Source organism: Pleurodeles waltl, chromosome 12, assembly GCF_031143425.1.
Source record: "Pleurodeles waltl isolate 20211129_DDA chromosome 12, aPleWal1.hap1.20221129, whole genome shotgun sequence".
Classification (NCBI taxonomy): Eukaryota; Metazoa; Chordata; class Amphibia; order Caudata; family Salamandridae; genus Pleurodeles; species Pleurodeles waltl.
Window position 1 is genome coordinate 270,482,895 of NC_090451.1, and position 12,618 is coordinate 270,495,512.

Sequence of the window (12,618 nt, forward strand, 5' to 3'; positions counted from 1 at the left end):
ACAGCAATAGCCATCAATGACACTTCATTTTCAATCTTTCTCACTGTTACAGAACACAGCGACAACATCACATGCGAACGCTCACGCTCCCGGCTCTCCTGCCAGACCACAAATAAACAATCAAGTTTACCTTATGCTGTTATTCTTTTCATATATTAGTTATACTGAATCAAGTTTGGAAATGTGTCACCTTAAAATATACTCACTGATTGTGTCATTTTTTTTTTTTTTTTTTTTTAAGAGCAGCAGGTGTTAATGAAATCTGTTTTGCCTTGGGGTGGTGGCTTGCTTGCAGCCGCAGAAACCCTGTGAACTATAAGAAAAAGCGAGTCTCTGCTTCTTAAAGGTAGAATTGATTATACATTGAGCCTCTACCATCTTTAAGTGGTGAAGACGCCAATATTTGCATGCATAATTCCCTAACCTCCACCTTTTCATTGTTCTATCCCTACTTCTCCCATTTTTTCACAGCCCTGCAGAGTCTGAAGCGCCAACCTTTACCTTTCACAATAAGGAAGATGTCCTGGCACACCAGCCACATCCAGAGGCACACAGCCACCTGGCCCAGGACCCCTCAATGCTTTGTTTATTGCAGTACCACATAGCAGTAGTGCTGTCCATGAGAGCCTGAGCCAACCTTCCATTGAGGGATGGCAGAATGGCCTGCACAGCCAGACCAATTGACTTTGACCAGATACCACTGCAAATCTCAAGCCATCTCCTCCGAGACCTGGATGGCATTTACCAGACTTCCTGTGTACTGGGCTCATTGAAACGTCAAAGTCTATAGCTGACCAGGTGGATACAGAAGGCTCAGGGGCCAGGAAGCCTCAGAGTTGCTCTCACCATGATTTAGTACTGATCCTGAAACATTAACAACATAGCCCTAATGTCCTGGACTCACTGCTGTGGAGGGAAAGCCCTGAACTCTACAGTGTCCAGGATTGTTTGCATAGAAGGAAAATGTTTTGACTTGTCTACATCTTTGTCACTGTTTCATGACAAATCTTCACTAAATTTGCCCCCAAAAACTGTCCCGGTGATTCTTGGTGTGCATGGAATGTTTTGGAATGTTTCAGGGTGATCCATTAAGCAGGGACCGAGAAAAAGGGGGCTAAAAAAAGTTGTGTTTCCCACATCAATTCCCATAGGATCAATCAACACATCTTCAGCCCGAACCACCGGACGGAATTACACCACATTTAGCAGAAAGCTAGTTGTCAGTACACAAATTGTACGTTTTGTTAAAGTTAAATGGTGTAAATCCGTTCAGTAGTTTTTGAGAAATTTGGGGGAATTTAAAATTGTATATCTCTGGCCGTGGAGTATTCGCAAACAAAGATGAAATTGTGCAGGGAAATGCACAGCTCTGAGTGGCTGCCAACACTTCAAACCAGGAATTGTTGGCAACCATCTTGGGACTCGGCTTGAGCCGAGTCCCACAAAAAAAGCTTTAAAAAAATAGGGGCAAGGGTAGAGATTGCCTGACCCCTTAGCACTGGTGGGGGAGGTCCCAGAAAAGCAACATTTTTGATTTTTTTTTTGCCGCAAGTTTGTGAGATTCGCGAACTCGCAGCAATTTTTTTTTTTAAAAACAAGCGCGGCCTGCCACATTTGATTTTTTATACGCCCCCGGGTGGGCCAGGTCCCAGGGGCATTAGAAATGTTGTGCAAGGGGACCTCCCTGCCCCCCACAACTCAAGGACCATCACCTCCCCGGAGCTTCCATTTCCTGTGCTCCCCTGCTGTCCTGGGGACCTCCACCTCCCCAGGGCTTCAACTTTTATACATGGGAGGCTTCTATTATATCAGGCACGGGGTCCCACAGCCCTGGGGACCGCCACGTCCCCAGGGCTTATAATTAAATATATGCAAAGCCAGTGGCCTACCCAGGCACTGGAGACCACCACCACCCTTCCGGGGCTTTGTTTAAAATGGATGCAGGGGGGCCCACCGCCCCCTGAGCCTCAGAGACCACCAGCCCCCCGGGCTTCTATTATATCATGCTGTAATGCCATTTGTATTTGACCACTGACTCCATCTTGACCGCCCACTCCATTTGTGCTCAGCGTTAGGTGCCGTCACAGTGGCGGCGCAGGTGTTTTTAGCAGAGAAAGGTACTGTTCTGTCTCAGGAATGTGCATTGGGGCCTGGCCAGTTCTTTTGCATGTTTTCGACACAGACCAAGTACAGCCAGCATTTGAAGTCAATAGCCTAATGGAGGGGTGATTGCTAGTATCTTCCTCTTGAGTTAATTTAAGGTATATAAAGCGGGGAGCACTGGCACAGGAAGCTAGTTCTGGGAGTGGACGGACTGCCCAATAACATCCTGTTGGGGACGTTCACCTGTCTCAGCCATTCAGGGTTCCCCAGCTTGGTGCTGATGGATTCGACCCCAATGCTAATGCATTTTTATTCTTAATTATCCAGCTTGGCTGTGCACCTATATGTATTCACTGTATATATCCATTGTTGATGTATTGCACTTTTTCTGTATGTCATTGATTAATGCTGTAAGTATTTTGGCATTTACACGTGTATTACTGCATTCAAGTTAAATGCTCATGTTCATATTTTGTGTGCTTTTATTTGATATCTGGGAAGTGTCTTAATAAATTCTTTACTCAAACAAAGGGGGTCATTATGACTTCGGAGGACGGTTTACACCATCCGCCGAAGTCCCCACGGGCAGGTTGCTGCCAATGCGGCTGCCTTCCTGCTGGCCCCATTAAGAGTTCCTCACTGGGTCAGTGGACGGAAACGGTCTGCAACATTGATGCTGGCTCATAATGGAGCCAGCAGCAATGCTGTAGTGCATAGGGTGCAGCAGCACTCATTGCGATGTTCATTGTCTGCAAAGCAGACAGTGAATTTCACGACTGGGCTGGCAAGAGAGTCCCCTGCACTGCCCATGCCAAGTGCATGGGCAGTGCAGGGCCCCCCCTGGAACACCCTGCATCCCGTCTCCGCCAGCCTTTACATGGCGCCGCTACTGTCATGTAAACACTGGTGGAGAAGGGGGTATTAATTCCCCTGGTGGCACTGCTTGCAGCTCCGCCCTGGCGGATTAGGAACGTCAGTCCCTCCTGTAGAGAAGAACTGGTGGTGCTGGTGGTCAGACCACGGCACGACCACCACAGTCATAATGTGGCGGTCAGAACGCCCCCAAAGCGGTCGGACCACTGCTTTGGCAGCAGTCAGACAGCCACCCTGACCCTGGCCATTGGGAGATCACTAAGAATACATTCACGGGGTTCCTATCCTGTAGCCAAGCCACAGCAGACACTCTGCTGTTTGACAGCGGGCCTTTAAAGCAGGTCCCGCTGTCAAACAGAGCTTTCATCTCTGTCTCCTGCATGCGTGCAGGGGACAGAGATGAAATGCTTCAGCAAGCAGGGAGCTGCTGTCAAAGCAACTCCCTGCTTGCTGAAGCAATGGCAATGCGAGGGAAGCCTTAAGGCTTCCTCCACAGTGCCAGGTAGCCCATAAAGGCTAAAACTTGCACCCTAAGGTAACTATAACTCACGCCTTTGCCATGCACAGCTAATTAGACCACAATTATATCCTGGTGACATATTCTATGCCATCTTTCACATTCTCATTGCAACATTTGCAAAAACTTAATGATGACACAACTGTGCATGGTGAAGGCGTGAGTTATAGTTACCTTAGGGCATGAGTTTTAGTTACATGAAAGAACTGTAACTATAATTGCTGAAATTCTGTGGTTTTGTACAAGGTGGGTGAGAAAAAGGAGGTCCCAAAACACATTTTCCACATGTATTTTTATATAGGGATATTGAACAACAAGAGCGCAAAAACTACTGGACAGAATTACACCAAATTTGCCAGGAAGGTAGGTCCTGGTCCACAAAGAGTGCTTTTTCTATTTTGGTGTAAATATGTTCAGTACCTTTTGAGGAATTAAGGGAAACATGCAGAGATCTGATTGACTGATAACACTTCAACAACAGAAGCCATTGAAGTACTGTCTGCACTACGTTTAGTGAAATACTACAGATTTTTTCAAGGAAGCGTTAATTGTTCAAACTGCATGTACCAGGATGCAAGGGGCAAACTCGACTGGAATGTTAGGCAGTGTGCTCCCAATCGGACTTCAGAAGCCATTGAAGTGTTGGCAGCCATCTTGGGACTTGGCTGAAGTCCCAAAAAAAAGTGAAAAAAAAGAAAAAGGGCCAGGGTACGGACGCCCTGACACCTTAGCTCTGGTTATGGAGTTCCAAAGGGACCCCCTATGACTAAAAAGCATTTTTTTTAATCTTACGAGCAGAGATGCGGTGGAGCTGTGGATTCGCCATATTTTAAAAAAAAAAACAAACACGGTATCCCGTATTTCGTTACTGTAAAGCCCCCGGCTGGGCCAAGTCCGCAGGCATTTGATTACATATGCGGGTGGCTTCCTGACCCCTCCCGCTGCCCCAGACACTGCCACTTCCAGGGGCTTATTATTTGTATGCAGGGGGGCCATGTGCCCCCCCACTGCCCTGCGGACTGCCATGTCCTGTCAACACCAGAGCAGTACACGCTCTATTGGCGACAAAAATGCAAAAACCCAGCACTCTCAAAACAACGTAATTTATGCATTGTGCTGATATGTTGTGGTTTAACCTTTTGCATTGCAGAGTTCAATCCTGAAAACTTATTTTTAATATGCTTACAAATACTGTTCCTTTGCAATGTATTGCTGCAGGTTTTCAGAGTGTGTTAGGGTGTGGCCTCTTTCCAGGGCCTTCCAGAGACGTTCCCTGCAACATGTCTGGGCGTGGTTTTGGGCTGGGCCGAGACTCTATAAAAGAGAGCCAGCCCAACTCCCAGTGCTCACTATTCAGAGGTCCCGGTGCAGAGCAGCAGCTTCTTCCTGAACTCCTGTCCCGGCTGCCTATTTGGATCTTCCAGTCTTCTGCCTTTCATCCTTCATTGGTGATCCTTGTTCCAGGCGGTAAGACGGTGGTTGGACTGTCCCGACACCGTTATTGAGAATTTTCATATTCTTGGTTTAATTCTTAAATGAGTAACAGATTACTTGCGCACTACCATTTCTTGACATTTATATGGTAGTTTACAAATAGGCAAGACACGCGATTTGTTTTATAAAGGTCTGACTTTGTTATTCATTGCGTGCTACCATTTCTTGACATTGGCATGGTGGCTTAAGAATCGGCAAGACGTGCGATTCGTTTTCTGGTGTTTAAACATTGTTGTCCATTGCTCGCTACTATTTCTTGACATTTACATGATGTTTTACGAATTGACAAGACGCGCAATTCGTTTCATGAGGATTTAACTTTGTTGTTCATTGCGCGCTACCGAGGTGGTATCATCCAAAGAATTGACAACTAGCTTAGCAGAGAGAGTGAGTCAGTTGCAAGATAAGGTAGAGAAGAAGGAACAAAGTCCCACAGGTGTGTCTTGGCCAGGTACTTCTTCTCAGGCTTCTGGAAGTAATCCGATTTCCCTAAATGTTCCTTCTGCAATTCCTTTAGCTCCCCCAAAACGTTTCTCAGGTGACCCTTTGAAAGTGCAATCTTTCCTGGTTCAAGTGGAACTACACTCCACCTGCAGACTAAATACTTTCCCCGATGCCCAGTCCAAAGTAGCTTTCTTGTTATCAAATGTGTCTGGGGATGCAGCTACTTGGGCAATTCCTCTTGTGCGTAAAAATAGTCCCTTGTTGTACAACTGGAGAAATTTTGTTCGTGAATTTGAGAGAGTTTTTGATCGTAGAACTGTAACACAGTCAGCAGATAGTGAATTATTAGATTTACGCCAAGGAAATCATGACCTAGTGTCGTATTTAGCCAACTTTAACCGGCTGGTTGCCGAGACATCCTGGCCTGAAAAAAAACAAGCGGTCTTGTTTTACAAGGAACTCAAAGAGGAACTAAAAGATATCTTAGCGCAAATCGACCCACACCCTACAGACTGTCAAGAATTAATAAATCTTGTCTTGAGACTTGATCATCGTTTAGCAGAACGTAAAGGAACGCGCAAAAAGATTGAAAAATATTCATGGCACGTTCATGATAACAGAGACTCAAGAACTCCGAATGAAAGAACGCCGGAACCGATGGAAATTGGAACCATCAGAAGACCTTTGACCAAAGATGAAAAGGACCTACGCAGAAAAAATGGACAATGTCTTTATTGTGGGCGAAAAGGTCATTTTGCCAAAGATTGTCCAATCAAACCAAAGAACAAGCAAGGTCCAGTTCAGAAGGTCACAGCCAATGCACCAGTCGAGTTGGAAAACTAAAACACCCAAGATGCAGAGAAGGGTTGCTCTTGGGTGTCACTGTGGACCCTTCACAACCTAAACATCTTAAACTGGAAACAAGAGTTCAGGTCAAGAAAAAGATCTATTTCAAAAAGGCTCTAGTCGATTCTAGGGCTACTGGGAACTTTGTTGATGTCCAATTGGTTTGTGCATGGGGGATCCCATGTATTGAAAAGAAGACCCCAGAAATCATCCAGGCAGACGATGGAAAACTCTTGACTGGAGGTCCGGTAACTCTTCAGACTATCCCCTTGTCGATGATTTGTGAAGATAAGAATCAAAGAAAGAAACATAAAGAGAAAATCATCCTTGACGTGATCCATGCTCCCCGATATGGGATTATCCTCGGCTTGCCATGGTTAACTCATCACAATCCGGAGATCAATTGGGCAGAACGAAAAATCGTGTTCTGATCTGCGCTATGTAATGAACAATGTCTCCAAAAGATTCAAGTACCAAACGTTTGCAACTCTTACATAGCTACTGCCGCGGAGAAAGAAATTCAGCTGCCCAAACAGTATTCCTCTTACAAAGATGTATTTGATGAGAAAGGAGCAGAGACTCTACCTCCTCATAGATCTTATGACTGTCAAATTGATCTAGCCCCAGGTGCGATACTTCCCAACTGTCGTGTATATGCCCTGTCAGAACATGAAAATCAACATTTACGAAAATACCTAGATCAATTTTTGAAGAATGGCTTCATTCGCCCCTCTAAGTCTCCTGCAGCTTCGCCTTTGTTTTTTGTTCCAAAAGTAAATGGAGAACTTCGATCTTGCATCGACTATAGGGGTTTGAACAAAGTCACCATCAAGAAAAAATATCCTTTACCCCTAATTCCGGTCTTATTGGAACAAGTAAAGAGAGCAAAAATCTACACGAAGCATGACCTTCGAGGTGCTTATAATTTGGTCAGAATGAGAGAGGGTGACGAATGGAAAACAGCGTTCAAGAAAAGATATGGCCTTTTTGAATACACCGTCATGCCTTTTGGTCTGTGTAATGCTCCAGCAGCATTTCAATTGTTCTTGAATGACGTTCTTAGAGAGTACCTCAACATATTTGCCATAGTCTACATCGATGACATTTTGATCTACTCAGACAATGAAAACGAACATGTTCAACATGACAAGAAACTTCTTGCAGCCCTTTGAAAACACCATTTATATTGCAAACTAACCAAGTGTGGGTTTAATGTTACCACAGTTGAGTTTTTAGGGGTTATTCTTACCCCTCACGGTATGGTGATGGCAGAAAAGAAAGTAAAAGCTGTATCTGATTGGCCCACCCCAAAGACTGTTCGTGATGTACAATGTTTCCTGGGGTTTGCAAATATTTACCGGAAGTTCATAAATCATTTCTCCCAGACGGTGGGAGACGGTGGCTCCAATCACTAAGCTACTAAAGAAAGAAAAGTTTGTATGGTCCCCAGAAGCTGATCAAGCCTTCTCGACTTTGAAGGAAGCTTTCTCCACTGCCCCAGTCTTGACTCATCCTGATGCAAATCAACCTTTCATAGTGGAACCTGATGCTTCAGATGTAGCAATAGGAGTCGTCTTATCACAACGAAATAAAGACACTGGTCAACTTCATCCTGTAGCTTATATGTCTCGGAAGTTGAACGAAGCCAAACAGAACTGTGTCATTGCTGAAAAAGAGCTTCTGGCGATTCGTGACGCCTTTAAACAATGGAGACATCATTTGTTGGGTGCCAAATACACTGTCACAGTATATACTGATCATCGTAATCTTCAATTCATGAGTTCCGCCAGACTTTTGACCCCTCGGCAATTACGCTGGATGCTTTTTTTTGCCGAATTTGATTTTGTAGTAATCTTCCGGCCTGGTAAAGATAATCGCAAGGCTGACGCCTTGCCCCGTCAAGAGTCTACCACGTTGCCTGCATTTCAAGCCTCCAAAGCTATCATTGCTCCTGACAAGGTTCTATGTATCATAAAAACTGAAGATTTCTTTGAAGAAATTCACAACTCTTTCACTGTTGAAAAATGGCAAACATGGGCCCAAGCAGATGCCAAAAGGTCAATCAAGCAAGGTTTACCCTTTCATGACGCTCGTTTGTTCGTACCCACTACCAAACTTCGCAAGATAGTGTTTCATTGGTTGCGTGTTATACCTACGGCAGGTCACCCAGGTACTCCTAAAACTCTTGAACTGATCCAATGCTATTTTTGGTGGCCTACCCTAACAAAACATGTAAAAGCAATGGTAAACAACTGTGAAGTTTGTGCTCGCATTAAAACAAGTCATTCAAAACCAAAAGGGTTGTTACATCCACTTCCAACCCCAAGTCGTCCATGGGAGCACATTTCTTTAGACTTTATTACCTGTCTGCCAGTGGTTCAACAGCATTCAGTAATTCTGGTGGTAGTAGATAGTCTCACGAAATATGGAAATTTTATCGCCTGTAAAAAATTGCCCACTTCTAGTGAATTGGCAACTGTTTTACTGAACAGAGTGGTTCGTTATCATGGACTGCCAAAGGTTATCCTCTCCGATTGGGGATCACAATTTTCCTCCAATTTCTGGAAGACATGGTGTAAAACACTCCAAGTGACATCTACGCTATCTACTAGTCACCATCCTCAAACAGATGGTCAAACGGAGAGACTAAATCAGACTTTGAAACAATACCTACGTGCCTACCCTGAAAAGGCACTTCATTCTTGGACATCTATGCTCTGGTTAGCTGAGTTAGCTTACAATAACTCATTCCACACTTCTATTGGCGTTACACCCTTTTTTGGTTTATTTGGCTATCATCCTGACACCTTGCCCATCACAATTCCTCAAGAAAGTTCTCTTACTCCAGCTGTGTCAGAAACCATTCAGCATTTACATCAAACCCAGAAACTGATTCAACAGCATTTAGAAAAAGCCAAACAAAAATATAAAAGGCATTATGACAAGAAACATTGTGAGGGACCGCAATATCAACCAGGTGACAAAATGTGGCTTTCCACAAAACATATAGACTTCAAGAAGAAGCACATGTTTAACCCCAAATTCATAGGTCCTTATACTGTCCTTCAGCAAATCAATCTGGTGACCTATAAACTACAATTGCCCAGATTCTTAAGGATTCATCCAGTGTTCCACACTTCCCTCTTGAAAAAGGCAGTCCAAAAGGTCCACCCTCATCCAGCTCCTGTTCTAGTACAAGGGGAAGAAGAATACGAAGTCAAGAAAGTGTTGGATTCTAAACTGAGAGGGCGTAATCTATGGTACTTAATCTCATGGAAAGGTTATGGTCCTGAAAGTAACTCATGGGTTTCCGCATCTGATGTTCATGCTCCATTACTTGTGAGACGCTTTCATCGTCTCAATCCAAGCAAACCAGGCCCTAGAGCGCGTCTGGGAGAGGGGAGTACTGTCAACACCAGAGCAGTACGCGCTCTATTGGCGACAAAAATGCAAAAACCCAGCACTCTCAAAACAACGTAATTTATGCATTGTGCTGATATGTTGTGGTTTAACCTTTTGCATTGCAGAGTTCAATCCTGAAAACTTATTTTTAATATGCTTACAAATACTGTTCCTTTGCAATGTATTGCTGCAGGTTTTCAGAGTGTGTTAGGGTGTGGCCCCTTTCCAGGGCCTTCCAGAGACTTTCCCTGCAACATGTCTGGGCGTGGTTCTGGGCTGGGCCAAGACTCTATAAAAAAGAGCCAGCCCAACTCCCAGTGCTCACTATTCAGAGGTCCCGGTGCAGAACAGCAGCTTCTTCCTGAGCTCCTGTCCCCGCGGCGGCCTATTTGGATCTTCCAGTCTTCTGCCCTTCATCCTTCATTGGTGATCATTGTTCCAGGCGGTAAGACGGTGGTTGGACTGTCCCGACACCATTATTGAGAATTTTCATATTCTTGGTTTAATTCTTAAATGAGTAACAGATTACTTGCGCGCTACCATTTCTTGACATTTATATGGTAGTTTACAAATAGGCAAGACGCGCGATTTGTTTCATAAAGGTTTGACTTTGTTATTCATTGCGTGCTACCATTTCTTGACATTGGCATGGTGGCTTAAGAATCGGCAAGACGCGCAATTCGTTTTATGTGTTTAAACATTGTTGTCCATTGCGCGCTACTATTTCTTGACATTTACATGATGTTTTACGAATTGGCAAGACGCTTAATTCGTTTCATGAGGATTTAACTTTGTTGTTCATTGCGCGCTACCATTTCTTGACATTTACATGGTGGCTTAAGAATCGGCAAAAGAAGCGTGATTCGTTTCATTGTACTTTGATCTTGTTATTTATTGTGAGCTGTTATTTCTTGACATTTACATCGTGTTTTACGAATCGGCAAGACGCGCAATTCGATTAATGATGATTTGACTTTGATATTCATTGCGTGCTACCATTTCTTGGTATTTTACATGGTGACACTCGAATCGGCAAGACGCACGATTCTCTCCTCGAGTTTATTTCATGTTGTTTATTGTATGCCACTATTTTAAGATATTTATTATGTAATATTCGAGCTGACAAGTTATGAGATTTGTTTCCTGAATCCATATTGTGTTATTCATGGTGCACAATCCTTTTATGGTGTTTACTATATATATATATATATATATATATATATCTGCAATATGCGAAATTTGTGTTGAAACATTTTAAGAGTACACAGAAGGCCAGAGTTTCTAGATGCAATATTGTATGGTCCTAGTATACATTCTCAAAACAGGATTTATATGACTGGTTTAAAATGTAGTCAGAATGTTTCTCTGATTCTCATGTAAAGGAAAGTACTTGAATAAGAAAGTTTTCATTTAATTCATCTTGATTCCCCTACAGGTATCCGGCCATCTTGAAACTTAGTCATTTTAAACTTAACTCTTAGATTGTTCATGTTTTCAGAGTGACTAGGCTTAGAATCATAGTCTAGTATTGATTTCAGGAGATATAATTTTCATATTGTGTGTTCTAACCTTTTTCTTAATACAGGTCTCCTTCCCAGCTGTTCCCTTCCTAATCCCCTCTTCCCCTCTTGAACTCTCTCAGTCTCTGTGATTTATCTATCAGAGTCTTGGAGCTGTTTAGTGGTGGGCGTGTTAGGAACGTGCACAGACCCGAGGATCTGGTGACTCTGACATGTCCCTAGGACTGTATTAATGTGCGGATGGGCACCTGGCCCCCTCCTGCTTCCCTGGGACCTCCACCTCCCCAGGGTGTTTAGGTAATAATATGCAGGGGGGCCTATGGCCCCTCTGTGCCCTGTGGACCACCGCCCCCCAGGGCGACACTGTATTTGGAGTGGGGACCACATGCCCTGAAGCATTGCAACCCCGGGGCTATCCATAGTTAGAAAGGGGGCCATGTGGCCACACTCATGGAGCCACTGATGGTTCTGGGGACCGTCACCCACAAGGGCCGGCTCCTGCTATGTCTCTGCAGACCTCAGGGACATAGCTGTTTGCTGTGGCTGCCACTCTGCAGCCAATCCACAGCAAACACTTCGTTTTTTGACAGCTGGACCTGTGAAGAATGTACCGCTGTGAAAATCCGAAGGTTTCATCTCTGTCCCCTGCACATGTGCAGGGGACAGAGATGAAATGCTTCATCAAGCAAGGATACGCTGTCAAAGCAGTTCCTTGCTTGCTGAAGCAATGGCACTGGAAGGGAAGCTTTAAGGCTTCCTCCATGCTGCCATGTAGCCCTTAAGAGCTTTTGATTATTTAGTTATTTATTTATTATTATTTTTTGTATGAAATATATCAAATTTAAAAAATATTATAGTTATAATTATAAAATATATTATGTAAAATATATATATATTATAGTTTATTTAAAAGAATCCATACATTGTTTCTTTTAAATCACCCACAAATATTTCATTCTAGACATATGAGATATTAAAGCCTTAAAAAAACTCTCTTTCCCTCTCACTTTTTTCTCTCTTTCTCTCTTTCAATCAATTTCTCCCACTCACTCACCCACTCAGCCACTTACGCACGGACTCACAGACCCACACAGACACTCAAGGACCCACTCACAGACCCACTGACACCCTAATCACCCACTCACAAACCCATGCACACACTGACATACCCACTAAAACACTGATGTACGTAATCTCAAGTCCAGACAGACAATCTGACAGTCACTCTCAATCCCAGATACACCCTCTCACACCTATTCTCACACCCAGATAAGCCGCGGCTAACTCCCGCCGTGCACAGCCACAGGGTTGTGCACAGCGTGGGTTTGGGTGGTTAGGGGGTAATGGGCTCAGGGTCTGGCTGCAGCCCAAGTCTTGTGGGCAACCCCTCCTGCACACCAGTGAAGGACATGCACGTTA